The sequence below is a fragment of the Sapajus apella genome, unplaced genomic scaffold (genome assembly GCF_009761245.1).
Source record: "Sapajus apella isolate SASKATOON/1434 unplaced genomic scaffold, GSC_monkey_1.0 scaffold5, whole genome shotgun sequence".
In the NCBI taxonomy this organism is placed as follows: domain Eukaryota; kingdom Metazoa; phylum Chordata; class Mammalia; order Primates; family Cebidae; genus Sapajus; species Sapajus apella.
In genome coordinates this window covers 11266821-11291695 of record NW_022436945.1, presented here as the reverse complement: position 1 = coordinate 11291695, position 24875 = coordinate 11266821, and the positions used below count along the sequence as shown (strand labels likewise).

Sequence of the window (24875 nt, the reverse complement as noted above, 5' to 3'; positions counted from 1 at the left end):
GAGAAAATATCCAGATTATTTTTTGATGGTGCTCCTTTTAATAAAACAATTTTGGTGAGTACATAGTTAAGTGTATATATTTATAAGATATGTGAGATACTTTGATACAGCCATGCAATGTGAAAGAAGCACATGGATAATGGGGTGTCCATCCACTCAAGCATTTATCCTTTGAGTTACAAATGATACAGTTGCATTCTTTAAGTTATTTTAAAACATATAATTAAGTTATTATTGACTATAATAACTCCATTGTGGCATCAAAGAGTAGATCTTATTCATTCTTTCTCATTTTTTTTTGTACCCATTAATCATCCTCACCTCCCCTACAAATCCTCTCTTCCAGGGCCTCGTAACCAGCCTTCTACTCTCTATATTCTTGCGTTCAGTTGATTTGATTTGTAGATCCCACAAATAAATGAGAACATGCAATACTTGTGTTTCTCGGCCTGGCTTATTTCACTTAACATAACGACCTCTGTTTCATTCATCTTCTTACAAACAGCTGGATCTCATTCTTTTCGATGGCTAGATAGTGCTCCACTGTGTATATGTACCACATTTTCTTTATCCATTCATCTGTTGATGGACACTTAGGTTGCTTCCAAGTCTTAGCTATTGTAAACAGTGTTTCAATAAGCATAGGAGTGCAGACAAAAACCCAGATTTTGTTTACACCTTGTTTTTTTGTTTGTTTGTTTGTTTTTTAATGGGCATCTTCTATTTGTAAAAATAGTGATTTTATAACAATTAGATACTTTATTTAAAATAAATTTATTTTGCTAAAACTAATTTATTTTTAAAATGTCAATCCAAAGGTTACTCAGGTATGGCAAAACTCAGAAAGGAATGCTAGGTAGGATACAGGTACTTTACAATCATGTATGGGATCCACAGATGACTGAGGTATGGAAACACTCCTCTAGATACTGCTATGGCGATGAAAGTGGTATGATAGGATTAAAATTCCCAAAATAAGAACAAGGGGACAAGTTCTGCTTCTTGATTTATTGGGTAAGGACACTCGATCCAAGCTTTATTTCTCAAAGGTACAATGAGAGAGATTACAGTTGGGAACAGCTACATATACTGCATCTCAGACTTTCTGTGATAACTTGCAAAGGTGAAAACACTGCTGTCTTCATGATGTAGTATTCAAGACAATTAAGGAACATTACCCACTTATAGCTATTACGGGCTAAATTGCCCAAATAATCACTATACATTATAACCTCTTTAAAGATACTGTCACAAAGAAGTATACAGATCAGTTTTACCCTGCAAAAAGTTCATTTGGATTAGATGAAGAGAAAGCTCACACCAATGATCCTGTATATAAGATAAAAATGTACATGAGTGTGTGTATGCACACACACACACCACAATCTTGCCTGATCGGCGATCTTCCGTGTTTGATGTTCATCAGGGCTAACCTTCTGGTTATTATTCTAAAAAAAAAATTTAGACTAGGAACAAACTCAGTACTATAGCGAAGAGCTGTAAGTATCACTTTAACTCTGCTGACAAGTCATTAATATTCTCCTCTCTAAACCTGATTTATTTTTTACCATTTTTAATGCTAAAGTGTTTAGAAGATTGAGTGTTCTGATAAGACATTGTTTATCTTCATTTTTGTTGTCAAACACTCCCTGCCAGGCATGAGACTGTTTACTGGTTTCTTTGCATCTAAAATAAGTTAGGATTTTTAAGTCACATATAGAAATGTGTACAATAATGTGTCAGTTAACTGACAATTAAACTTCAGTTCTTCAGTAACACTGACTACAAGTCAGTCATATAGAAATTATGAAGTAACTAATTATTGGTGTTTAATAGTTTCTTGAAATAAGCTGTTTTTAAAAAATGGCTTAAAGTTGTCTGTTTACTTGAAATAACACAGGAGCATAGTTCATTACCCACCACTACTAGCTAGTTCAGGTGTGTATAGAATGTTAGTATAGTTGATTCAAAGTTAGAAATTCATCTTTACAGATAGAAAATCAGATAGCACCTCATTTCCACTGGTTTTTATATTTATTTTTAAAAAGGTAGAAATTAAATTTTTAGAAAGTAGGATTTGGAATAAGACCCAATATTATGTTAGTAGAGGATTTATTTTTTAAATATGCCATTCTAAAATAAAATGTTTATTCTTCTTGTTATAATTTATTTAAACTTTCTGCCATCATAATTAAGCACTGTATTTTTATTTTAAATGAAAATCAGTAATTTAACTATTAGAACTTAATCAAGATGAAGCTATTTAGTGTCAAAATAGAAGTCAGTATACCTTGATCAACTAAGATAACCAAGAAAATATAAAGAATATAATGGAAAATAGCACTTTTGACTCATTTTGAGTAGATACTGTTGATAACTGTGGTTATAGGCTGGTCATTTCTACTGTCTAGTTTCTTCTTCAGAGTTATTTTATTTGTGAAAAGCACTTTATAACTTGAGAGATGTTATATAAATGCGAGTGGCTTATAAGGATCCCTTCCTGCTGTTATTCACACTTTTCTGTAGTATCCTCCCACATCACACCAGGCTATGGCAATCATGATGCTATGTCACTTCTAAGGTTAGGGTTAAAAAAGTGTTGCAGCCTTTATTCTGGTCACTTTTTTTTTCTGTCTTTTTCTATTGTATCATTCACTCTGGGTAAGCCAGGAGCTATGTCACTGTCTCTCTCTGGAGAAACCCACATGGCAGGGAAGTGAGGCCTCCTGCCAACAGTCTTGTGCATGAGCCATCATGGCAGGAGATCTTATAGACCTGCAGATGACTGTGACTCTAGCCTATACCTTGACTGCAATCTCATGAGCAATGCTGGGCCAGAACCACCCAGATAAGCCACTCCCAAAGTTCTGACCTGTAAGAACTGTGAGATCAATGTTTGCTGTTTTAGTATACCAACTTAGAGGATAATATGTTACACAGTGGACACCTGGAACATGTGGTTATCCCAACAGTCACCTAACCCTTCCTGTATTATTTATAAGGGATCTTCTCTTACCTTCATGGTATCTGAACCAGACAGAAGAAGATTGAAAACAAACATACTTACCAGTAAATATGCTTGGCCAATGAAGAATATGTAAAAACACATACTTAATATATACTGAACTTTTGTTTCCAGTGATAAATAAATTACTATCAGAAGGTTATTTTCTCATTTTCAGCCCCAACAATTCTAGGAATAGGTGTTTTTTTTATCGCATCACAGAAAAGGAAAACAAAATCGACAGAAGTCAGGAAATTTTCCCATGGTCCTACAGCAGATGTGTTACAGACCCAGTATCTTAAATCTGATCTATCTTAGCATAAAATCCCTCCTTTGTAAGTTAAGTGAGCATCAATCAGGCTCTAAGAGAGAGTTTATGAAGTGTTCAGCTTTATTGCTGGGGCCTTCATACATTCAGGAGCTTGTTCACTTACTTCAGTGTTCAGGACTGGGTCCTAGTGGGATGCATTTGCTTGAACTCAGATCTTTAAATGAAAGGGCATTTCTGGGGAGGAATTCAGTTTTGTGTGTATCTAATTTTTTTCCTTGGAATCATTGGTCATTTAAAATGAATATTTATTATTGAAAGTCATTAGGATTTAGTTTTCCTCTAGCATGGGCATTGCAGCATAGGTTTCAGGCTCCTACCATAACATAAAACTCAAAGCATCATAACAACCCTGCTTCTGAGTAACATGTTCTCAGAATAGGGGTTCCATCAATCAGTCATATCGATCCATTAACAGTAAGAGGAAAATGATGAAGCATATAGCCAAGGGAAAAGCTGGATTCTAATGGCAGTTGAAATGTGATGAAGATTCTATGAAGCAGAGGTAATATAAGAAAGATGCCTGTGTATAAATTAACTGTAAACATTCCAATGGATGGAAGTTTTCTCCAAATTTACTAGACCTCCATTGTAATTTTAAAATAGAGTCAAACAGCTTTATGATGGGAATATTACTAGGCATCCATGCAGAAGAAGTCTTCCAAAAACAGACTACTGATTCTGAAATTTTGGCAGGGTATCAATCATGCACTTCTGAGTCTTCAAGATCCCTCCAAGAGTTTTTAAAATGTGTCTGGCTGCATTTGAAGAATGTTTGTTTGCCTTCATAGCCAAACGTTCTTGTTAGATTTTGAAAACTCAATAAGCACTTACTGTTCACAATTTAATATTTTAGTGACACATTTTTAGGTTTCTAAATCAGTTTTATGAGGCGTGCGATAAAAATAAAATCAAAGTCGGCCGAACACTTATGGTGCTCAGTCAATTCTGAATATGACCGGTAGAAACACAGCAGAAACAAAAGGACACTAAGTCATTTTTACTTCAATTTTATTAAAAGAAAGAGAATGATTAAACCAGTGGAAATCATAACAAGTTACTAATATTTTTTTAAAAATTTTTACTCATGTATTGTTTAGATTCTGTCTGTTATTTTACCAGATGGTGTTAAAGTACAAAATTGAAGTTCAATATGATCGATTGAATAAAAATTCTCTAAATTTAATAGCAGTGTTATGTTTCATCACTAGGAAATATGTTTGATGTGTTGCTTTCTCATCCCGTTTTAGATATGTGCCTTTTCCAACGTGGTAGCAAATCTTAGGGAAAGATAATTTTTCCATCATTAAAAAAAACTGGAATTTTATCAATTATGAGTATTTTATATTAAAAAACTAACAAGTTAGGGTCCTTTGTAGGGACATGGATGAACCTGGAAACCATCATTCTCAGCAAACTGACAGAAGAGCAGAAGATCAAACACCGCATGTTCTCACTCATAGGCGGGTGTTGAACAATGAGAACACATGGACACAGGGAGGGGAGCACTACACACGGGTCAGTTGGGGGGAAATAGGGGAGGGACGGTGGGGGGCGGGAAGCTGGGGAGAGATAGCAAGGGGAGAAATGCCAGATGTAGGTGATGGGGAGGAAGGCAGCAAATCACACTGCCACGTGTGTACCTATGCAACAATTTTGCATGTTCTTCACATGTACCCCAAAACCTAAAATGCAATAAAATAAATAAATGGGGAAAAAAAACAAAAAACAAACTAACAAGTATTCTTAAATAGATAAATATCCTTATGGAAGATTAGAAAATTTAAGCTTAAGAATTACTTAAAATAAGGTTGTCATGAAAAGCTTAATGTCTTCCAGGGTATAGGTATAATTTTTACAATTACTGACAGTTCACCCGTTTTACTTCTCCCAAATAGATTCTTTTTAAGTAATATCAAACAGAGAAGGGGAAATATATTTCACTCCAAATACTTTCAGCCTCAGTGTTTATGTTCATGAGAAGTTCCATGCCTAGGTAAGATTATGGTAATTGGTAATGGATTAAAAAGAAAATGATATAAAATTATTAGAGTGGGCATCTTTGTGCCTCAGTTTCTTCTGAAATGATAGAGGTCATCAATACTTTGGATTATCTGGCCTATAAATTTAAAAAAATACAGTTGACTCTTAAACAATGTGGGCTTAGGAATGCCCATCTCAGCACAATCAAAAATTTACATACAACTTTTGATTCCCTCAAACTTAACTACCGGTAGCCTGCTGTTGACCAGAAGCCTTACTTATAACATATTTAGTTGATTAACACATATTTTGTATATTTATTACATATTGTATTCTTACCATAAATTAGAGGAAAGAAAATATTATTAAGAAACTATGGCTGGGCATGGTGGCTCTTACCTGTAACCCCAGCACTTTGGGAGGCTGAGCCCAGAGGATTGTTTGAAACTAGGAGTTTGAAACCAGCCTGGGCAACAAAGAGAGACTCCATCTCTACAAAACATAAAAGAATTAGCCAGGTGTGTTGGCCTATGTCTGTGGTCCCAGCTACATGGAGGCTGGGCAGGAGGATCACCTGAGCCCAGGAGTTCAAGCTGCAGCAAACTATGTTTGCAAAAATGTACTCCAGCCTAGGTTACCCTGTCTCGGAAAAAAAGAAGGAAGGGAGGGAGGGAGGGAGGAAAGGAAAAAATATGTAATATGCATTAAGTGGAAGTGGATTGTCATAAAAGTATTTATCCTTATTGTCTTTACATTGAGTAGGCTGAGGAGTAGAAGAAACAGGAAGGTGTTCTTGGTGTGATTTAGGCAAAATGGCAGAGGTAGAGGAGGTGGAAGGAGAGACAGGAGAGGCAGGCACACTTGGTGTAACATTTATTGAAAGCAATCCACAAGTAGACCCATACAGTTCAAATGAAAATTGTTCAAGGGTCAACTGTATATAGATAAGAAAGCACATACATCTCGCTGTGTTTATTTATAAATTATAAACAAATTGTATTACTCTGCTAAAATATTTCATCCAAAACATAGAAAAACTGAAATATAAAATGTTGAGATAGATAAAAAATTAAATGTTTGAATATTTTTGTGAATTACCAAAAAAAGTTTCTCTCATTAACATGTTAGAATTGTATTTATTGCATATTGCTATCTTCTTGTATGTAATAATAGAGTATTTGGAATAATTGTAGTGAGGGCAATGTGATTATATGTACTTAATTATTTTTGAAAATCTTGATTTGTACTTTGGGTTATTGATACATGTCAATTCAGAACTTAGTTCTAATTTCAGTTTTATACTTGCTTTTAATAATTGAAAAAGTTGGCCGGGCGCGGTGGCTCATGCCTGTAATCCCAATGCATTGGGAGGCCGAGGTGGGTGGATCACGAGGTCAAGAGATCGAGATCATCCTGGTCAACATGGTGAAACCCCGTCTCTACTAAAAATACAAAAAATTAGCTGGGCATGGTGGCGCATGCCTGTAATCCCAGCTACTCAGGAGGCTGAGGCAGGAGAATTGCCTGAACCCAGGAGGCAGAGGTTGCGGTGAGCCGAGATTGTGCCATTGCACTCCAGCCTGGGTAACAAGAGTGAAACTCCGCCTCAAAAAAAAAAAAAAAGAAAATTGAAAAAGTTTTTTTTTTAAATTTATTTTTATTTTTATTTTTTATTTTTATTTTTTCCCCATTTATTTATTTTATTGCATTTTAGGTTTTGGGGTACATGTGAAGAACATGCAACATTGTAAAAATGTAAGAAGCACATCATACCTTGTGTTTACTAAATGATGACATGCAGCTTCCCTCTCATCTATGCCTTAATACAGCAGCTTTTTTTCTTCTTAAAAAAAAGCCAAGATACATGTGCAGAACATGTAGGTTTGTTCCATAAGTGTATGTGTTCCATGATGGTTTGTTGAAGCTATTGACCCATCCTCTAAGATCCCTCTTTTCAGCCCCCATCCCCCAACAGGTCCGGGGGTATGCTGTTCCCCTGTCTGTGTCCCTGTGTTCTCATTGTTCAACTCCCACTTGTGAGTGAAAACATGAGGTATTTGGTTTTCTGTTTCTATGTTAGTTTGCTGAAGATGATGGCTTCCAGCTTCATCCATGTTCCTGCAAAGGATGTGATCTCATTCCTTTTTATGGCTGCATACTATTCCATGGTATATATGTTATGACATTTTCTTTATCCAGTCTATCATTGATGGGCATTTGCGTTGGTTTCATATTTTTGCTATTGTAAACAGTGCTGCAATAAACATAAATGTGCATGTGTCTTTATAGTAGAATGATGTATATTCATTTGGGTATATAGCCAGCAATGGGATTACTGGGTCAAATGGTATTTCTGGTTCTAGATTCTTGAGGAATTGCCATACGGCCTTCCACAATGGTTGAACTAATTTACATTCCCACCAACAGTGTTAAAAGCATTCATATTTTCCCACAGCTTCACCAGCATCTATTGTTTCCTTACTTTTTAATAATTGTCATTCTGGCTGGCATGAAATTGTATCTCATTATGGTTTTGGTTTGTGTTTCTCTGATGATCAGTGATGTTGAGCTTTTTTCATATGTTTGTTGGCTGCATAAATGTCTTATTTTGAGAAGTGTCCATATCTTTTGTCTACTTTTGAATGTTTTTTTTTTCCTTGTAAATTTGTTTAAATTTCTTGTAGATTCTGGATATTAGACCTTTGTCAGATGGGTAGATGACAAAAATTTCCTCCCATTCTGTAGGTTTCCTGTTCATTCCGATGATAGTTTATTTTGCTGTGCAGAAGCTCTTTAGTTTATTAGATCCCATTTGCCAATTTCAGCTCTTGTTGCAATTGCTTTTGGCATTTTTGTTGTGAAGTCTTTGCCAATGCCTATGTCCTGAATGGTATTGCCTAGGTTTCCTTCTATGGTTTTTATGATTTTGCATTTTTGATTTAAGTCTTTAATCCATCTTAAATTGCTTTTTGTATAAGGTATAAGGAAGGGGTCCAGTTGCAATTTTCTGCATATGGCTAGTCAGTTTTCCCAGCACTATTTATTGAATAGGAGATCCTTTTCCCATTACTTGTTTTTGTTATGTCTGTTGAAGATTGGAAGGTTATAGATGTGTGGTGTTATTTCTGAGGTCTCTCTTGTGCTCCATTGGTCTATATGTCTGTTTTGGTACCAGTACCATGCAATCCAGCAGTTATTAAAAGCTCACATTACACATTTAGGATGAAGTTCATTTTTAAGGTCCAAAGACAACTCTGATATCAGAGAGCATCCTGATAATTTCACATTATTTAGGACCCACTTTTATCTGATCTGAATATATCATTCTTTCCATTTACAGCCACATAACTGAAGCAAGTTTCTCCAAGAAGTAGAGTAGTTACCTCTGCCATGTTATTGTTCTGAGCACATATTCCCAGTATTGTTTGCAATTCAAGGTTTTTTTTTTTTTTACAAATGATATATTTCTGTTGTCTCTTTTTTGTGAGTTAGTTGTAGTGAGGTACTATGCTAAATAGTGTGATCTGTCAATCAACTTAACCAACGTACACACAAGCTAGAAGATGCTGCAGACTGCTGAAGGTGACCTTCTGTACAGTGATGGGTGGCTCACTGCACAGCCTGTGCCACTGTAGAACTCCCTTTTCTTCCATCAATTTCCATTGTGATTTGGTGGCATCCAATACAGTTCATTAAGCATTAGCTTAACTTAATTTTCCCCAAAAATAAGTAAATAGGAGCATTATTCACAATTCTTCGTAATATTTTCCTCCCAGACTTTGTTCCGTACCTCACTATGGAGACTAACAATTTGTAGAATAAAGAAGTGGTAATTGTTGGCTTATGTTTATACTGGAAAAAGACTTATCTGTGCAGATAGGCAATCATCATAGACTTAAATTTCTATTACAAAAAACAAATCATGCCTGGACAAACTGAGTGGAATCTCATAGCACCTGATGCATACTCTTTTCATTCTACTGTTATAGTTTTCTATTCCTGGATCTGTCTCCAACACCCTCTCTCACAAACCTTGTGAGGCCTTGAGCCCAATAAACTTAGCAGTGGCATTGTTTATGTGTGATATCTTTATTAATCCTAGCGGACCATGTGAGAGATTTTCAGTAGATGTTTTTTAAATTAATGGACATGTGAAATCAAGAATAGAGGTGGTCAGGACTGCTTAAATATCCTATCTCCATACATACATGGGAAAAGGAGAATTGGGAAACTAACGTGATGAGCAGGAATTTTACCAAGGTCTATAGAATCACGAAACCTTCCTGCGGATTTCCCCTTTCATATTCTACCATCACCTTATGCCATGTGCAAAATTGTTTGAGGCTGAAGTGGGCCGCATCCCTTTCCTCTTCAATTTTCTCCATGGGGTATGTCTGGAGGGGAGCATAGCTGGATTTTCTAATGTTATAGTTGTCTGGTTTCCTTCCCAGAATTCCTGAGATTGGTGATTGATGATTTTTTCTAAACATTTTTGAATGGTTGTCCATTTCTCCTTCTTCTTCTTGCTATGCTCCTTTCTTCTCTGTTTATTTCCTCCAGGTCAGTGAGGTTTAGAAAGGTCTGAAGTTGAAGAATGGTAAGCAGGAGGAAAAGCCCATTCAATGTTGGCTCTCTTTCTGCCCACCTGTTCACCACCACTAACTGAAGTATATCTTCTAAAAAGACTTGAAGGGATATCTAGAGAAGTTTCTATTCTTGCTTTTCATATAAAATACAGCTTTGGCATTTTTCATTTAATGTCTGTAAAACTGCTCTGCATAGTACCATGTGAAACACTGAGATTAGTATTGTTAATTTAATGCAGTAAGCTTAGAGTCTTTATAAGATATCATCTCCTTTTGAACTTTATATTCAAATCAGTAGAGACCAGAAAATAGTTTTTCAGACGAATATTAACTTTCCTATTTCATATATTAAGCAAATAGAAGGGCCAGAGAAAATATAAATACATGGGCTCACACACTGGCATAAATCACCTTGATATGTAAGAGAGTAGGCCTTTTTAATTTGTTCTTTTTTCTCATAAACTGTTGGGGAAATTGGATGAACTTACTCTGCACATAATGGATACAGTAATGTGGGGAGATGTTCTGTTGCAATGATGCATTTGGGTAGGCTCTAATGAAGTAAAGACTCAATTTATTGATAACAAAAAGAAAACAATGGTTATGTACAAAGCATGATATCTTCTCATCAAGCTGTCCTACTGAATCAGAGAAGTAGCATTACCTAAGTAATGCATTATATTCTCATCTTTTCAAAAGGAACAAAGCTGAGACATTTCAACCTTATTTTTATGCATTCTCTTTCAGGTAACTTCTTAACTTGGCACCAGTGGAATGTTTGAAAGGAAACTAAAATTCTTCTATAGGCAGCAGCCGCAGAGAAATCCTTGGCCAAAGAAAATAAATTGGCTTTAGTCACTGAATTTTTTGAAAATTAATACATTTATATTTCTTTTATGTTTTATTACAGCAGATATTAAAATTAGTTTCTATCCTCCTAGGCTCATAATAATTGAAAAATGACAAAAGGCCAAAGGGATGCCATGTATGGTCAGAGGGAGGATGAAGCCTTCAAGGGATATAGGGAATTGGCTGCATATGATCCTGCAAGTGGGAAATAAAGACCTGGATAACAGAGAGACTTCTGTATCCAGCATAGTTGGAGCCCCAGCACAAGTTTTGCCAAATGCCTAATATGCCCTTATGATTTGCCATCTTGCTCACTGCAGATGGTGCTACACAATGCCCCTAAAGAATTTCCTTTGTAAGAAAGGCCATCTGGCTGGGTGCCTACTAGCCAGGTATACTTTGTTTGAAATGCTCCTATCTGTGCTTCTTCTTAGAGCCTTGGCTTATTTTATTTTTTACATCTGTGTTGATTAACATTTACAAAAAATACAGGTGTAAAATAGGAGGGTGCGCCCTGTGATGGAAAAGAGAGTAGTAACCATTCCTCAGCTTTTCCTGACTTCTTTTTAAGTTGACAATTACTTTTTTGGGGGGTATGATGGGGGGAACAGAGTCGCATTCTGTTGCCCAGGCTAGAGTGTGGTGGCCTGATCTCGGATCACTTCAACCTCCACCTCCTAAGTTTAAGTTATTCTCTTGCCTCAGCCTCCTGAGTAGCTAATTTTGTATTTTAGTAGAGTTCGGGTTTCACCATATTGGCCAGGATGGTCTTGATCTCCTGACCTCATGGTCCACCCACCTCAGCCTCTCAAAGTGTGAGCCAGCGCACCTAGCTGGCAAATTACATTTAAAAGTTAGGTTTTGTAGCAGTATACCACCTTCTACAATATTTCCATTCCTATGCATTTAGTCTTTGAATTAAATTTCTGTCTTCTAAGGCTTCTCTGCCCATGATCTCTAAATGTTGAAGAGAAAGAAAGGTCCATGATAACATATCTTCCTCTGTTTTACTCAGAGGAAGGCCCTGGACATGGGGGAGGTCTCCAGAAATTACAAAATTTTCACTTTCCATCCCTTTCCTGAACTTTGGGGTAGAATGCTGGCTAATCATTCTTAAAAAGAGCAATTATTTCTTTCTGAAAAACAACAGAAGTGATTTGTTGAGAGCCCACTATGTGTCAGGCATTGTGCTGGTCCTCACATTCTATTTTATTAATCTTTACCAAAAAATACTATATGATAGCCATTAATAGCCAAATCATATGACAGATAAATTAAGCATCCATGAGATTAAGTCAGGACCTTCCAAGACCTGGAAGTTCAAACCATTTTCATTTTTTAAGCTTTTATTAAAAATTAAAGAAGTACCAAATCATATCACAACAATTATTATGATAATTTTAAAATTATATACGAAAAACATTTAACACAAAAAACAATGCAATATAGTTATGCAATGCTCAAAAATCTTCACAGTATGCATTTAAGAAATAGTCCATGGGGTAATGTGCTATAGGCAGCCTGGTGAGATAAAGGAACAGGAATTATATTAGGAATGCTATTTTTTTGACTCTCCAGTGTATCTCTTGGAAGCAACTGAGACACAGGGGATTAAGCAACCTGCCAAAAGCCACCTAGATCATAAATAACAAAGCTAGAAGATAACTCAGGTGTCTGACCTCAGAAACTTGCTTTTTACGACTTTGCTATCTTCCTAGATAGGCCCACATTCCAAACTCTTTTACTCACCATAAACCATTTCCAACTTTCCAATTTCAAGATAGCAAGTGGAAATATTTATCTGATTTAAATATGTTATGGGAATAATTGCTTTCTCTGGTTCCTACTTTTTTGTCTTTGTTTAAGAACTAGGTTAGGGAAAGTGTTTCTTTTGGTTGCCTCTGTCTTTTTCCTGACAGGTATAACTACTGAAGAGCATTTGCAGGTGGTTTAAATGTGAGTAGTACACAGAACTGCTGTGTAGTTTAGGAGCATTAGTGATAGATGTATCAGAAGACCTGTCAGGCGTGGTGGCTCAGGCCTGTAATCCCAGCACTTGGGGAGACTGAGGTGGGCAGATCACTTGATGTAAGGAGTGCAAGACCAGCCTAGACAACATGGCGAAATTCTGTCTGTACTAAAAATAAAAAAATAAAATAAAAAAATTAGCCAGGCGTGGTGGTGCACACCTGTAATCCCAGCTACTTGGGAGGCTGAGGCAGGAGAATTGCTGGAGCCAGGGAGGCAGAGGTTGCCATGAGCCAAGATGTTGCTACCACACTCTAGCCTGGACAACAAAGCGAGACTTTGTCTCAAAAAAAAAAAGACCTGGGTTTGAATCCCAGCTCTGAAGTTATTTAGTACTGTGACTTTGAGGAAGTTGCAACATCATTCTGTACCTTGGGTTTGATTTCTTACCTACAAAATAGTGCTGTTGTGAGAATGAGATTTCGGAAACTATATAAGGATCTAGCACGGGGATTTCTGTATCGTAGCTGTCAAACTCTTCCGGAATTGACTTGGCCAAAGGACGTCCCAGAGTATGTGCAAAAGTGCCTGAAGGAAGCTTGTTGGGTTCTATGGGACCTTTCAAAAATCAGTCAGTGTTAGACTCCACTCATAGTTACTAGGCCTTAGAACAGGCAAAGTTAGGATCAAGGTTCAAGGCCCATGCAGGTCAGTGACAACCAGAAGCTAGTTATAAAGCCAGTCCTAAACCATTGAAGACATGAAGAAAGCAGCTAACAGAGCAGCCTTGGCTTAGTCACCGCTGGGCTCTGAGTAGCCAGGGAGCATCTGCAGTCATAGCACAGTGCTCCCAAAGGCTTACCCTTCGCTCCGCATGTTCCCAGGATGGGGAACTCCCAGCTACCCTTGTGGACAGGCATCAGCTTTTCACAGTATACAGACAATGCTCAGCAATCTACACACTTTAAGAAAAAACATCCATTTATAAAAGAAGGCCACAATCACCTTGATACATGTTTTAATGTCATCCATTAACTATTTAATGACATTTAATTAATGTCATTCATTTAATGTCATCGATAACTTCTTTTCTCAAAAGAATTAAGAATATTAGTAATTTAGAAACCATTATCGACAAGGGCTGCATTATCAGCTAAAAAAACTGATTTACAATTATTTTTCAAGTTATTGCCTTTTCCCTGATATCCTCAAATACGCCTCTAAGGTCTTAACCTTTTTCTACTTTATCAAAATTTGACTGCATTGAAACCTCTTCTAGGAAAATAGGTATTATAGCAACATTCTAAAAAAAAAAAAAAAAACCCAATAATTTGTTCTTTTTGTATTCAAATTATCAATGTAAAATATATCTTTGCATGTTATTTTCTTTGTGAAGTAATCCTTGCATTAAGTTATTAGCAACACTGTTTAAATTTCTATTGGAAAACATGAAATGCTGGAGGATGTTGGTATAGTGTCTCTCCAAATTATCCTCTTTTTTTTCCCCAATAAAACAAATATTTATGTGTGAAGTACCAGCCTGAATCTTTTCAATCTTTTCCTTGGTTAATAGTTTAGTTGTTGTGGTAATTTTGTCTATGAAATTTGTGGCTTTTAAGAGTGAACACATACAACTTCAAAGCTATGACAATCATTTTTATATAGAAACAATTATTTTAGACCACAAACCAAAATCACGTTACGTAGGAGGCTTAAGTAGAAAGAAATAGGGTTCTAATTACTCCTGCGTTTGTGCTTCTGTCATTATTCTGGATGGATTCCCTAACGCTATGTTTTTAATGGGAGACATATTTCCAGTGCTGTTTAGCAAATCATTTCGTCGGCAGATGTTATGGTAGCCCATCTTTCAGCCCAGTGAGCAACTTTTATTGTATTCTGTGATATTTGTTGGTAGGGATGAATCACTGCATTCAGGTAGTAGTGTGTGACTTTGGACATTTTTTATGGACAAAAATATAAAAAATCTGGTAGAAATAAAGAGAAGGTGTGCTTTTTATTACTGGAAAAGGCTTTCAGAAAAATATAGCAAACATCAGTATCTTCCCAAGCTCAACAGACCTATAAAGTCACAAACATCCCAGGGCACCCCTGACTCTGCTTTCTATTTCTTTTTTTTTTTTTTCTTTTTTTTTTTTTTTTTTTTTTTTTTTTTGAGACAGAGTCTTGCCCTGTTGCCAGGTGCCAGGCTGGAGAGCAATGGCTCAATCGGGGCTCACTGCAACCTCTGCCTCCCGGGTTCAAGTAATTCTCCTGTCAGCCTCCTGAGTAGATGAGACCACAGGCTCATGCCACCATGCCCAGCTAATTTTTGTATTTTTTTTAGTAGAGATGGGGTTTCACCATGGTCTCCATCTCTTGACCTCATGATCCACCTGCCTTGGCCTCCCAAAGTGCTGGGACTACAGGTGTGAGCCACCACGCCCTGCCTCTGCTTTCTGTTTCTTTACTCTTCAGGTTGGAGCAGACAGGGTGTATGAAATACCCTTGCAGAGTCTGCTTACAAGCAAATATCCCTTTGTCCATGTGATGTGAGGAAGCCCTAAAACCCTTCTGAAAAGAAACTTTAGACTCACTACTGTTATTGAAATGTCTACAGAGCACTTGGGTTGCATTGTATCACTCTTTATAAGCAACTGAAAATTCTCTCTCACAGTGAGAAACCTGCCTTTATTTTATTATTTTATTTTATTTTTTAGAAATAAGGAAATTTAGCTTGGGGTTTATATGGGCACAGGATAGGGGCATGGCAGGCCAGAGTGGTCTTGGAAAAGGCAACATCTGGTCATGAAAACAGGAATGCCTGTTCTCATTTAGAGCTTCAAGTTTCCAGGCTTGAGGGTGGGGCCTTTGCTGGGGAGCTCCCTTTTCTACCCAGTATTTCCCTGCCTGCAGTCCGTGTCAAAATGAGATATATGTAAGTGAAAGTGCCACATAAATGAAAATAATAAGTATCAGTATCATCACTACAGCCACCACTAGAAAAGGGAGCTAAGTTGCAAGCATAGACTCTTGGACCTGTTTAGGGATACCATTAATAATTTAGAGTAGCGGACAGAGAACCCCCACATCTCAGGAGCCAACTATAACCTCCAGGTCCAAGTCAACAGTGCTTTCTCCTTCCTTGCTGTGTTCTTTCTCAGATGCCAGAAGTAGGGCATGTTAGTCCACTATAGATATTCCCCTGAAATGCACTTACTCTTGTCTTTTCCAGCTGTCATCTGTGACTACCCATGATACCACATCTTCAGGGAAGATTTGAAAAGATATGTGGGTAGATCAATAGAAAGTAAAAATATATTATGTACTCTGCTTGATGTGAAATGTCCCTAAATGTAGACATTACTTTAGAAGGGAAGGAAGGAGCTTAAAATAGAGACAAAAGTATACAGAAAAATTATAGTATAGTTAACCTAAGTTTATTGAATGTTTCTTATCAGCAAGGCACTGAGATAATCATTTAGGAGATATCATGGGGAATGATGCTTCCATCTTTGCCTTTCATACATTATAGTCTAAATAAGGGAAGCAACAGGTATATATAAATAAGGAGGACATATACAATAATATTTGAAAACATAAAAGAGGGTATGCAGGATAGGAAAGAAATTTCCTGGTGGAAAAATATTAGGACTTTAAATAAGGGAAACATCTCAGCTGTGCCTTAGGTAAAGTGTTGACAGATAAGATACAGGAATACATTCTGGATGGAGGGACTAGCCTGAGAAAACTTTTAGTGTTAGGAAAGGAAAGACATGGTAAACAAATGATGATTAGCCTATAGCTAAAATATAGGGTACATATGGAACAAAAGAAAAGGGAAACACATGTATATTGGTGCCTTTAACTAAAGTCCTCTCCTCAAGTACTTAACCTAAGTCCATCCTTTCATTAGTTAATCATCTACTACAACCACTTTACAAGTGAAGAAATGAGAGCACAAGAAGATTAATTAACCTACTTGAAAATGAGAAACTAACAAGTAAGGTTTAGGACTTGAAACCATCTTTTCTTTTGTTAAAGTAAGCGTATTCTTTTTACCATGGAGTCACAGCAATAATAATAACAATAAATAATTGTGATTTATTGCATGCTCACCCTAGGCCACAGAATTTTATTTTTCTTAAATTTTCTTTTCTATTAAGGGCAGTGAACTAGATGGAGGGTAGAGGGTAGGGCAAAGAGAGGAGATATTGTCTAGGATCTTCTATCAGGTGGGTATCTTAGTCACTCTTCAAAATTACCCAAAATGTAGAGGTTATTATCCAAATCTCTAAATGAAGAAATGGTGGCTTAGAAAATGTATTTGGTGCATAAGAATAATGAAAATTAATTCTGAGCAGCAATGAAGATAGAAAGAAAATGGAGTTGACTACCAGGCTAAGAGAACCTTATTTTGTTGAGAAACTAGTAACCATTAAAGTATTAGTTCAAGAAAATGCATGATCAGAATTGTACTTGGAGAAGATTCATCTGTTAGCTTCATCCAGGACTATTAATGAAGAGATGAGAGATTCTTAGTAAGATTTTTAAAATTTATGGTTAAAAGTGCTTTGAATCAAATTCATCCAAGATGTAGGTTTTTAAAAATTAGTTTTAAAACTGGTATATCTAATTAAAATATATAAGATAATCATATCATCTTTTATCTCATATATTTAGGCAATGAGCTGCTCTGATAAAATATTTGTACCAAAATAATATAATATACACAGAGTAATACTTTTTAAAGAAAATATAACACCATAAAATGCACAAAAGCATATTTTGATTTTCTTGAACTCCCGACCTCAGATGATCTGCCTGCCTTGGCCTCCGAAGTGCTTGGATTACAGGTGTGAGCCACCATGCCCTGCAGCATATTTTGATTTTCTACAGGTGGCTAATCTAATAACCAATGGTCTACTGTTCAAACTGCTAATTAAATCATACATATTGTTTCGTGAGACTTTGAACAGATCTACTTACTAATTCAGTTTTATCTATAGAATACATTTGCAAACTGACTTTAAAATTCTATTGCAAAAACAACCTCTTATTAGGGAAAACTTATGAAATCATTGAAATCCTAAAGCTGAAGGAAAGATTTAGACCGACCTTGTCAGTTCACAAGAGAGACAGAGATCACAGGGTAATACAGTGAGGAAGTTCAGGCCTGTGATCCTCGATGACTCCCTGCTGTATGCGTCACTATTCAGCCCCCACCCCATCAAACCAAAGTATGTTGTATTAAAGAATATGAACTACGTGGGTTGGGCACGGTGGCTCATGTCTGTAATCCCAGCATTCTGGGAGGCTAAATTGGGCAGATCACGAGGTCAAGAGTTCCAAACCAGCCTGGCCAACATAGTGAAACCCTGTCTCTACTAAAAATACAAAAATTAGCTGGGTGTGGTTGTGGGCACCTGTAATCCCCGCTACTTAGGAGGCTGAGGCAGGAGAATTGCTTGAACCCAGGAGCAGAGGTTGCAGTGACCCAGGATTTCATCATTGCACTCCAGCCTAGGCAATAGAGTGAGGCTCAGTTTCATTTAAAAAAAAAAAAAAAAAAGGGAATATGCACTATGTGATGTGATGTGATGTGATGTGCTCTTCATCAGTTGGAACTTTGTTATGTTTCCCTGTGTGTAATACAGTACAGATGCATTACTTAAGATGAAATGGAAGTTTTCTCCAAGTTAGATAAACAATCAGTTTACCTCCTATAGAAGTAAAATGACAGTATGTTTAGTGTCTTTTTAAAATGTTATTATTATTAAACTTTATGTTCTGAGATACATGTGCAGAACATACAACTTTGTTACATAGGTGTATACGAGCCATGGTGGTTTGCTGTACCCATCAGCCCATCATCTACATTAGGTATTTCTCCTAATGCTATCCCCTCCCTACCCCCCCACTCCCTGAGCTGGTTCTGGTGTGTGATGTTCCCCTCCCTGTGCCTGTGTGTTCTCATTGTTCAACTCTCACTTATGAGTGAGAACATGTAGTATTTGGTTTTCTGTTCTTGTGTTAATTTGCTGAGAATGTTTTCCAGCTTCATCCATATCCCTGCAAAGAACACGAACTCATCCTTTATATGGCTGCATAGTGTTCCATGGTATATATGTGCCATATTTTCTTTATCCAGCCTGTCATTAGTATGTTTAATGAGGCCTTTAAATGTCTGCTTCTAGAAAGTTTATATGGTGTTGTAGAATTTTTATCGCTTTCAGTATTTATCTGTATGCTGTGCATCTTAAATTAAAAATGTGTTTAAACTGTTTGAGAAAACACTAATAACACTTTGCTGCAGATTCATTTGAACATCAAATTATGGTCAAAGACAAGTCAAGAGAATTTCCAAAGAGTAGATTTCAGAGGTCTGTACATGAACCCTTACACACTGACTCATAGAAAGAACCTTATTCAGAGTCCTGTTATTGTCATTTTACAGATAAGTCCAAAAGATCAATACTTTTCTACTTCAATACATTGTGGAATAGAAGAAACATTAATAATACTAATTTCATAAATAATAATCCTAACCTACTATAATATATCAAATAATGAGTACCTCAGTGCATATCATGGCTTGAACACTATCTTAGCTGTATCTCTAATTCTGACATCAACTTTACAGCTGATTTTATCCTGATTTGAGATGAGGAAATGAAAATTAAAAGTGATTTGCCTTGCCGGGATTCAGTCACAAAGTATAGAATGAAGAAAACAAGCCTATCAGACACAAGACCAGTAGATCTGTAATCACAAGATAGGTACCAGAAAATAATAAGCCAACAGAAGCAACATACTAATGCTCACTGACAGTCTTAAAGTTCTTTAATTAAATAAATAAAATAATGAAAAAGCAAGTAAAAAAAGAATGGTAAAAGAACTAATAAGCAAATGATCACAGAGCAGGGTTGAAAAGTTTCAATAATGCATTCTCGTATTGCCACATGACTACTCAGGGTGGTTAATATTTATCTGCTATTATTATTATCATAATTCATAATGATAGCTGACATTTATTGACCTGGGTCAGGGAAAGCTTCCTGAATTAAGGGAAATGATAGCAATGATGTGAGCAGTTAATTAGTCATGGAGGTCAGGAAGGGGACAGTGGTGGGTGGAGTATCCTAAGTGTGGAGAACATCTTGTGCAAAGGCTCAGATGTAAGAGACTGTTATGGTTCCTTTCCAACCTGAACCTGGCAGAAAGATGGCCAAAGAAGGTCAAGAAGAAGGGCCATTTTGCCATCAACAAGAAGGTGACAAGATAATACACCATCAATACTTAAAGCTGCATCCATGGAGTGGGATTCAAGAAGTGGGTCTTATGGGCACTCAAAGAGATGTAGAAATTTGCCTTGATGGAGATGACAGCTCCAGATGTGTACATTGATACCTGGCTCAACAAAGCTATGTGGTGTAAAGGGATAAGAAATCTTCTATCTTGTACTCCTATGTGGCTGTCCTGAAAAGGTAATGAGATGAAGATTCACCAAACGGGCTCTCTACCTATTTTACCTGTCACCACTTTCAAAAATCTATAGTCAATTTCAATGAGAACTAACTGCACAGTGTCAAATAAAGTTATTAAGCTGTCAATAAAGAAATAAGAGAGACTGTTATGAGTTAAATTGTGTACTCCTAAATTCATATGTTAAAGTTCTAACCCCCAATATTTCAGAGGCAACCTTATTCAATATAGGATCATTGAAGATATAATTAGTTAAGATGAGGTCATACTACAGAAATATGGGCTCTTAATCCAATATGACTGTAGTCCTGATAAAAAGGGGAGTTTTGAACACTGGCTCACACGGGAGGGATGCCATGTGGACCTGAAGGTAGGTGCTGCTTCTGCAAGCTAAATAAAACCAAAATTGCCAGCAAACCACCAGAAGCTAGGGAGGGGAGGCATGGAACATATTCTTCATTACAGCCCTCAGAAGAAATTAACCCTGCTGATGCCTTGATCTTGGACTTCCTGTGTCTATTGTGAGACAGTATATTTCTGTGGTTTATGCTTCTCAGTTTGTTTTACTTGGTTATAGCACTACTAGCAAATGAATGCAGGGATTAAGGCATTCAAAGACACGTAGCTTCGCCCCTGGTTCTCAGTCATCAATTAAGGGTAAATTCCTCTACCACCTAGTTAAGGTGGCAGAGAGACGCCCAAGATATTTTAGAACCTTCCCATTCATAATAATATTTTAAAGAACATATTTGGGACAACATTTATGCATCATGATCTGTTAAATGCACTTAGTAACAAACACATGATTTCTCTGTGTTATATGCTCGGTCAATAAATAAGCATTTATTTAGCATGCACGATGTGACATCTTCTGTAGGATAATGATTAGAAGCTTGGGTTCTGTGAAAAGTGTTAAGAACAGGGACCCCACATTTTAGGATATATGTTTTTGAAAATATTCTACCTTCATGGGATATCAATATCTTCATCAACTTTCCCAATGAAAGGAGATTAAGTAAGAGTATAGTTATAATATATTTAGTGGAGCATGTGTTTTGTCACAAATATGCTCTAAAACAGCCATGTTCTTATTACTGTTACTATTTTGTTATGTTGCTTAGGGTAGGAAGATATTCATTTTATCCTTCCTGCCTCCCTTTAGACTTTTGGTCTCTCCCTGCTTGTAAAATGTGTTGGCAGTTTCTGGCTCTGTTCCCTGTCTCCTCATTTTGGCTTTTGATGGGGCATGATGATCAGATGGCCATGATTAGTTATTTGGCTTGCATTGCAGATTATCTATTACGTAGCCATCCCCTCAGCCACTGAGGCATATGGCCAGCACTTCTAGGGCTTAAAATAAATCTGCATTTTAACATGTGGAATTTTATTATGCAAAAGAGAGCTCATATGGGGTCTAATCTTGTTATTTGTTATGCTGTACACATATACTTGCTGCCTTCTGGATGGAATAGTACATTAGGCACCTCTGGGCCTTTTGTTTTATTGGTATTGCGTAGATATTCTGGGTGAGGACATTTAGGAAGTAGCATCAACCCTTAACTATGGAAAGAAAAGAAGAATAAGGAGCAATTTTTCTTTCCGCATTTCGCAGACCAATCATACAGTTTTTTAATCAATCAAACATTTATTTAGCACTTACTGTGAACCCGCTGTTTCCCCAGGTACTTGGGTAATGATGAACAAGATGGAACAGCTCTTTTATCTGAAGTTATCAAAGAACTTTAAATACCTTTAGACAAAAGACAAACATTTTTATCAACATGTTTGTTAGCAAAGATCACCCCTTAGTCCTGATTAGAAAAAAAGATATCCCTTCTCCTGGGTGAATGCGTCTGTGTCCTAGGCACCTGCTGTCGTGAGTGGAAGTGTGGAATACACTTTAGATTGCGTCCTCTTAACTAAGTGCCCTTGAACTAGGTACACGTTTTAGGCAGTTAAGTGACAATTGCAAAAGTAAGTGGCTAGCAAGTGACAACCAAGGAACTAATTATATGATACTCTGAGGGCTGCATGGTTTGGGGAAGTGTGTATACTAGAGAAATTTATTAAATTTCGTTCTGTATACTAAACTGTAAATGGACTGCTTCTTGCATAAACGGGCAGAAAGTATTAGTTTATTCACATTTAATTGAGCAAATACTTCAGGTATTCATTATAAAGCTACGTATTCTTTGTTCTAATGTTTTTTCCAAACTCTATCCTAGGATATAAATAGGTTAATGGCAAATAAGAGATTTGTTTGTAGAAATTAACTAAAGAGGATGTTCTAGTATTAATAGAAACTTGAGTTTCCTAAATGAGGACTCCTTCAATCTATTCAGATGTGTCATGTCATCTAAGTTAATAACTGGAGCAAAAAATAAAAATAACAGCATCAAGCACAAAATTTCAGTCTCTGGAGTCTGAGAGATTTGGATTTGGATTCTAATTCTAGTTCCTCTGCCTGCTTGTTTTGTCACCACAGGCAAGTCACTAATCCTTTACTGTGCTTATAATAATACTTCCTATGCTCTTTGAATGTTGTGAGGATTAAACAAGATGATGCAAGTAAAGTGCTATGCACAGCCCCTGACACCTAGTAAATATTTAATGAGTAGTAGCTGCTGTTAATGCTGCTGGACTCTTTAAAATTCATAAGGCTCTACAACATGTAAACTAGCATTACACGTATCAGGACAATGGATTTTTCATTTATCTGTATAGAAATGGATGGATACATGAATATGTATGTATGTGTTTGTATTCCCACTATTATGTGCATGCACAATTGAGAACATATTTACTTCTACAGTATTATAAGACTAATATTAGCTAACATGTTTAACACTGTGCCAACTCCTGTCCTGTGTACTTCATATTAATTAATTCATCCTTATAATAATCCTGTGAAGTAGGATCTGTTGCACCAATTTTGCAGATAAGAAAACTGATGCCTGAAGATGAGGTTATGCTGCTAATAAACTGTGGAAATGGAATTTTAACCCAGGCAATGTGCCCGAGGTCTGTGTTTCTAACAACAGTGGTAGTCTGAATTTCAATGATAAACACTTAACATCATCATGTACAGACAGATACATTGCAATGCACAAATGTACATGCACATACACACGTTTCTGTGTATGTGAGTATTTGCCTGAAAATGTATAATGAATCTGTGGAATATCTCTCCCTCTCTGGTGCTCTTGAGGTCTGTAGCCACATTTACATTTTTCTGTTTGTGGTTCCCTTTCCCCAGCAGGCTGATTGCATTAGATGACAGATCGTATGCAAAATGAAACACTAAATGGAATCCTCTCTCTGTTGCCCAGCAATGGATGATTGCTCCACATTGCTTGAAGTTATGCTTAAGCACATCCTACAGTATTAGGATCCTTGTTTGCCTCCTCTCACCCCACTCATTACTTGAACAGTGGCTCTACATCCAATTACATATCATCGAGTGGCAGGAGATGACATTAATATGGATTAACTGTATTCCACAAGCTCTTTGGTGATCTTTTGGCCTTCAATGCTGAATACACCAGGGTAGCAGTTAAAACATGTACCAGGCAACATTTAACAGATATCTGGCACTTCTAGCATGTGGCTCAACCAAATACAAATTTATTGTCCTTATAGATCAGCAAGCAAAAGGATAGCCTTTCCAGCATGGCTTCAGCAGGTTTTCAATCCCTCAATCTCCCAGGCTCCTTACATCTTCCAGCCTAACATCTTTAGCTTGTATCCACCTTCTAGTATATTCCTTTGGGTCATTAAGTGGGTGTTCCACCTCCCACCTCACATCCCCATTTTAGACAGGAAAACCTGAGATGTTTCTCCCTATACTTTTTCATGGTACCAAAATTTGTGGTGGACCAATCAGTCTGACACATTGTTGTTCCTAACAGAATCTGAATTCTGCTACAAGTATAAATGTAAAATGAATAAGCCGCTGGCAGAGTCTGCCACAGTTGAAAACTTATGCAGTAAGGATGATTTACTGTTAAGGCTGGTGTGGTAGTCAAGCCAGCATAAAGTGTCCACTAAAAGCTAGATCAATGAGAAGCACAACTTTTTTGCCTTAAGAAATTTACCATCCAGAAGATTAGATGGATGAGCAAATAAATAAATATAGAAATGTTAGAGGTATAGACCTGTTGGAACTTTGCAATGTCGGTGTTAGGGCTGAGACACACAAATTTCAGTTCCATTAATATAAAGAAGAATATAAAGGCTGGGTGCAGAGGCTCTTGCCTGGAATCCCAACACTTTGGAAGGCCGAGGTGGGCAGATCACCTGAGGTCAGGAATTTGAGAACTGTGTGACTAACATGAAGAATCCCTGTCTTTACTAAAAATACAACAATTAGCTGAGCATGGTGGCATGTGCCTGTAGTCCCAGCTACTTGAGAGGTTGAGGCAGGAGAATCACTTAAACCTGGGAGGTGGAGGTTGCAGTGAGTCAAGATCATGCCACCTGCATGACAGAGATTCTGTCTCAAAAAAAAAAAAAAAAAAAAAAAAAGGAATATGAACAACTAGTGGCAATAATGACTTTGTATTGTATACTTACTACTTTTCTGGCAATTGTCCATATTATGTATACACCTCATATGTATATCTATATTACATATATATATATATATATATATGCACACACACACACACACACACAC

At 36.8% G+C, this 24875-nt stretch overlaps 1 protein-coding gene and 1 long non-coding RNA gene across 4 annotated transcripts in view; one reads left to right on the top strand and one right to left on the bottom strand.

The window, feature by feature from the left end:
- The window catches only part of KCNIP4 (potassium voltage-gated channel interacting protein 4), a 1204862-nt gene that overhangs the window by 261573 nt on the left and 918414 nt on the right, over positions 1-24875 (top strand). The gene's annotated exons all lie outside the window — the stretch shown is intronic.
- LOC116545348 lies at positions 314-14614 on the bottom strand. Its single transcript, XR_004266283.1, has 3 exons — positions 14603-14614; positions 13952-13957; positions 314-443 (listed from the first exon to the last, which is right to left on the bottom strand). It is a non-coding gene; the product is annotated as an uncharacterized LOC116545348 (long non-coding RNA).